Below are 6000 nucleotides of genomic sequence, written 5' to 3' on the forward strand. Positions count from 1 at the left end.
ATTTTGGTATAGCCCCCATATAGACCGATCTCCCGATTTTACTTCTTGGGCTTATAGAAACCGCAGTTTTTATTCAATTTATCCGAAATTGGAAATCTAGAGGTATTGTAGGACCACAAATATGTGTGCCAAAAATTGTGAGTATCGGTCCATATTTTGGTATAGCCCCCATATAGACCGATCTCCCGATTTTATTTCTTGGGCTTATAGAAACCGCAGTTTTTATTCAATTTACCTGAAATTGGAAATCTAGAGGTATTGTAGGACCACAAATACGTGTGCCAAAAATTGTGAGTATCGGTCCATATTATGGTATAGCCCCCATATAGACCGATCTCCCGATTTGGGGTCTTGGGCTTATAGAAACCGTAGTTTTTATCCAATTTGTCTGAAATGGGAAATCTAGAGGTATTTTAGGACCATAAAGAGGTGTGCCGAAAATGGTGAGTATCGGTCCATATTTTAGTATAGCCCCCATATAGACCGATTTCCCGATTTTACTTCTTGGGCTTCTAGAATCCGAAGTTTTTATCCTATTTGCCTGAAATTGAAAATCTAGAGGTATTTTCGGGTCATAAAGAGGTGTGCCGAAAACGGAAAGTATCGGTCCATATTTTAGTATAGACCCCATAAGAACGATCTCCCGATTTAACTCCTTGGGTTTCTAGAAACCGTAGTTTTTATCTGATTCGCCTGAAATTGTAAATATTCTGGTATTTTAGGTTCACGAAAACGTGTATGGGATTCAGTTTTTACAGGTCCATTTGGTAATGCCTCCATATAGACCGAATTCACTTCTTGAGGGTGTAGAAGGCGCACTGATCATGAAAATTGCTTGAAACTCAATGTAAAATTTCCCGATTTTACTTCTACAGATTTAAGATTTCAAATCAAGACGTTATTTTATAATTTTCTTGCACACTTTCAAGAGATGTTAATGATTTCTCTAAAACTCAAACAAAAATGATTCCTATAAATCCAGAATCTGATATAGTCCTCATAGGTGAAATCTTTAAATTTATCTTCGGGAAGTGTCCTCAAGCCCTCCTGAAATTTCATAGGAAACCCTAATATTTGGTTCATGGTGGTGGGTATTTAAGATTCGGCCCGGCCGAACTTAGTGCTGTATATACTTGTTAGTCTTCTTTTTAGTAAAGAGAGGGTTCCCTTTTGTCCGTTTTTTTTTTCTTAAGTTGAAAGTAGAGGGTTGTCCGTAAATGGGAACTCGGTACATAATTTTATGATTTTTGTACAGGCTTCTGCCAGACTTCTTTTTAGTAAAGAACTTAAATTTACATGAAATTGGCAGCTAACGTAGAGGGTGCATCATTTTCCAACATTTTAGCAAATATTAATGTGGTAAAATTTTTTACTACTTTTGCTTTTTCCGATTTATTGGATGGGAAACAGTAATTCTTTGTACGTTATTATAATATAGTGCTTAAAATTCACAAGAAATATAGAAGATTGTCCAACTACTTGAATACAGAACAATATTAAAAAAATTTAAAAGGAATGAAATCTTTTCGAATTTGTTTTCAGCACGAAGGATATAGTTGACTAAGTTAATGCAAAATGTTCCTCCAAATACGTTTCGAAGGCGCAGCGAAGCGGGCCGGGTTACGCTAGTAAATAAATAAAAACAAATAATTAAGTTCTAGCTGATGGCCTCAGTTGTCAATGCTTGTTATAAAGGGTGATTTGTTAAGAGCTTGATAACTTTAAAAAAAAAAAAAAAACGCATAAAATTTGCAAAATCTCATCGGTTCTTTATTTGAAACGTTAGATTGGTCCATGACATTTACTTTTTGAAGATAATTTGATTTAAATGTTGACCGCGGCTGCGTCTTAGGTGGTCCATTCGGAAAGTCCAATTTTGGGCAACTTTTTCGAGCATTTCGGCCGGAATAGCCCGAATTTCTTCGGAAATGTTGTCTTCCAAAGCTGGAATAGTTGCTGGCTTATTTCTGTAGACTTTAGACTTGACGTAGCCCCACAAAAAATAGTCTAAAGGCGTCAAATCGCATGATCTTGGTGGCCAACTTACCGGTCCATTTCTTGATATGAATTGTTCTCCGAAGTTTTCCCTCAAAATGGCCATAGAATCGCGAGCTGTGTGGCATGTAGCGCCATCTTGTTGAAACCACATGTCAACCAAGTTCAGTTCTTCCATTGTTGGCAACAAAAAGTTTGTTAGCATCGAACGATAGCGATCGCCATTCACCGTGACGTTGCGTCCAACAGCATCTTTGAAAAAATACGGTCCAATGATTCCACCAGCGTACAAACCACACCAAACAGTGCATTTTTCGGGATGCATGGGCAGTTCTTGAACGGCTTCTGGTTGCTCTTCACTCCAAATGCGGCAATTTTGCTTATTTACGTAGCCATTCAACCAGAAATGAGCCTCATCGCTGAACAAAATTTGTCGATAAACACATTTCGAACCGAACACTGATTTTGGTAATAAAATTCAATGATTTGCAAGCGTTGCTCGTTAGTAAGTCTATTCATGATGAAATGTCAAAGCATACTGAGCATCTTTCTCTTTGACACCATGTCTGAAATCCCACGTGATCTGTCAAATACTAATGCATGAAAATCCTAACCTCAAAAGAATCACCCTTTATCTTTATACTAATATTATATTTACTATAAATTTAGTATCAACTATAAATAAATAAATAAATAAATGAAGTTAATTTTGTGTTTTCTTTTCTCAAGTGGCGTCCTTTTTTCGACGACGAAAAAAGTTTTTTTCATAAAGATCAAAACATTTAAGGTTGTGACCATGTTCTTTTAACTGGAAGAAAAATATTTTTGACGAATACCATAACATTTTAGACCGTGACCATTGTCTTTTAATGGAAACAAAATTCTTTTTGTCAATATAATAACATTTTAAATGATGAACATTTTATTTTTCTTAGAACCATGTTCTCTGAGCCAACATGATTGCAGGTGAGAATGTTACATGGTCGCCGCAAAAATAGCTCCTATCATATTATTTTGCTCTTCGAATATGATTGTAACAATCATGTTTCTTCTCTGCGTGCACAAAAATGTGTTGACAGACAGACGGACATGGCTACATATCATAGACTCAAGGGCCGGTCATGAGAATTACACTATAACAATATACTACACTATAATAACCCAGCCAAAACAAGTATATACGGCCGTAAGTTCGGCCAGGCCGAAGCTTATGTACCCTCCACCAAGGATTGCGTAGAAACTTCTACTGAAGCCGATGGCAAGGTATCTTAAAACTTCCTAACACCGTTATATATACCACATAGTCCATTCATGGTATATATTAAACTAAAAAAGGCCGATTAAATACGTATATAATTAAGTTTAAAGTTTCTATAGAAATAAAATTTTGACAAAATAAAATTTTGACATCATTTTCTATAGAAGTAAAATTTTACAATTTTGGGATTATTTGTTTGGCTTGAGGTCATGGACTAATGAAAAAGCTGGTGTTAATGTTTTTCATTACTTTTAATTGAAATATAGCTTTTCTCGGATATTTCGATACACCATCGGTGATCATATTCAGCGAGATATTATCTATAAATTGTAATAATTTAAATATTTTACAATATTAACTTTAACAACGTTTTGGAACAAAAATATAACATTAATTGTATTTACATTTTACAAAGTAATAGACTTTCTCCTTACAATGCTCATGTCTAACTGCATTATTATCTTAATTGTGTTTGTGATTTTGTATTAGATTTCTGTAAATCTATGCAGAGTGGTCTTTGTCGGCTTTGAAGTTCATGCGGTCCTCATTTTGAAAATTTTCTATAGAAATACAATTTGGAAAAAATTGTCTATAGAAATAAAATTTGGAAAAAATTGTCTATAGAAATAAAATTTTGACAAAATTTTTTATAGAAATAAAATTTTGACAAAATTTTCTATAGAAATAAAATTTTAACAAAATTTTCTATAGAAATAAAATTTTGACAAAATTTTCTATAGAAATAAAATTTTGACAAAATTTTCTATAGAAATAACATTTTGACAATGTTTTCTATAAAAATAAAATTTTGGTAGATTATTTTTGGCTCGAGTGGCAACCATGATTATGAACCGATATGGACCAATTTTTGTGTGATTGGGGATCGGCTATATATAACTATAGACCGATATGGACCAATTTTGGCATGGTTATTAGCGGCCTTATACTAACACTACGTTGCAAATTTCAACCGGATCGGATGAATTTTGCTCCTCCAAGAGGCTCCGGAGGACAAATCTGGGGATCGATTTATATGGGGGCTATATATAATTATGGACCGATATGGGCCAATTCTTGCATGATTGTTAGAGACCATATACTAACACCACGTACCAAATTTCAACCGGATCGGATGAATTGTGCTCCTCTAAGAGGCTCCGGAGATCAAATCTGGGGATCGGCTTATATGAGGGCTATATATAATTATGGGTCGATGTGGACCAATTTTTGCATGGTTATTAGAGACCATATACTACCACCATGTATCAAATTTTAGCCGGATCGGATGAAATTTGCTTCTCTTAGAGCAATCGCAAGCCAAAGTTGGGGTTCCGTTTATATGGGGGTTATACGTAAAAGTGGACCGATATGGCCCATTTGCAATACCATCCGACCTACATCAATAACAACTACTTGTGCCAAGTTTCAAGTCCATAGCTTGTTTCGTTCGGAAGTTAGCGTGATTTCAACAGACGGACGGACGGACATGCTCAGAATTTCACCACGACCCAGAATATATATATTTTATGGAGTCTTAGATCAATATTTCGATGTGTTACAAACGGAATGACAAAGTTAATATACCCCCATCCTATGGTGGAGGGTATAAAAAAGCGTCGCCAAAAATTTTTTGATCCGGAAGTGTTGCAAAACTGGCGCAGAAACGGTGAATAGTCATGGGACGGTTGTACACCCTTTCAACAGCGGTTGCTTTCAAGTATACAATTTTTAGGTTATACTTTTTTCCCAAAGCATATTTATGAACTAGAAATAGTTTTTGGTATATTTTTGCACTGTAATATACTTAGAAGCAATCAGTTTGTTTGCTGTTATGCCTCAGTTTGATAAATATTATAATTTTTGTTTTTTTTTTTTTTTTTGATAAATACTATAGATATTCATAAAATATTGTTTTAATTGTGTTATGCTAGCCCCTAAGTTGACATGTTTTTTGTTTCAGCCAAACTAAAACCTGTTTTAGTGTAATCGAGCTTAAAAAATAGCAGACAATGTTTGATATTTCAGCAAACAGTGACTGCTTGCTCCTCCTCTTGGAGGAGCAAAATGTATCCAATCCAGTTGAAATTCGGTACGTGGTGTTAGTATATGGTCTCTAATAACCATCCACACATATTTTTCTATCCGTGTAGTTGGAAGGAGCACCGTTAAACCTTGCAATGGCTTATGATACCATGATGTTGCGATGTTAAACCGTCTTTTATTTGGCCTCAGTCGAAGCATTCACAGCGTGTCAACGTCAGTATGTTTGTGTATTATTTTTTTCGCAAAAAGGAGAGGAAATTCTACTTACCGATGATGCGAATGCAGCACCAGTTTCTGATACGTTTGTTTTTCTCAGCCTCATGTGCAAGCAAGGTGAGCGAATGTAAAGATGACTAAACTGACTGGCTTTATGTTCCTGACAAATTCATATCGTTATTCTCTTTTCTTTTTTTTTTTTGTTTCTTCATCATAAAATCTTTATCGAATGAAATGCATTTTTGAGTGATCATGACGCTTTTAATCATCACAGAAGAGAAAGTACCTAGAATGAAAAGAAAAATATATGGGCTTTCATTAAATTCTTATTTCTATTAGCAATTTATCCGCACTTAATTATAAAAACAAGTATATACGGCCGTAAGTTCGGCCAGGCCGAAGCTTATGTACCCTCCATCATGGATTGCGTAGAAACTTCTTCTAAACACTGCCATCCACAATCGAATTACTTAAGTTGCTGTAACGCT

At 35.1% G+C, this 6000-nt stretch overlaps 1 long non-coding RNA gene across 1 annotated transcript in view; it reads right to left on the reverse strand.

The window, feature by feature from the left end:
- LOC142237025 (uncharacterized) overlaps nt 1–5757 on the reverse strand; it is a 64513-nt gene extending 58756 nt beyond the window's left edge. Inside the window, exon 1 of the long non-coding RNA XR_012722303.1 lies at nt 5565–5757. This is a non-coding gene — a long non-coding RNA (uncharacterized LOC142237025). The remainder of the gene's footprint in view (nt 1–5564) is intronic.
- Nucleotides 5758–6000: the final 243 nt, after the last annotated feature.

Source organism: Haematobia irritans, chromosome 4 (genome assembly GCF_050003625.1).
Source record: "Haematobia irritans isolate KBUSLIRL chromosome 4, ASM5000362v1, whole genome shotgun sequence".
In the NCBI taxonomy this organism is placed as follows: Eukaryota; Metazoa; Arthropoda; class Insecta; order Diptera; family Muscidae; genus Haematobia; species Haematobia irritans.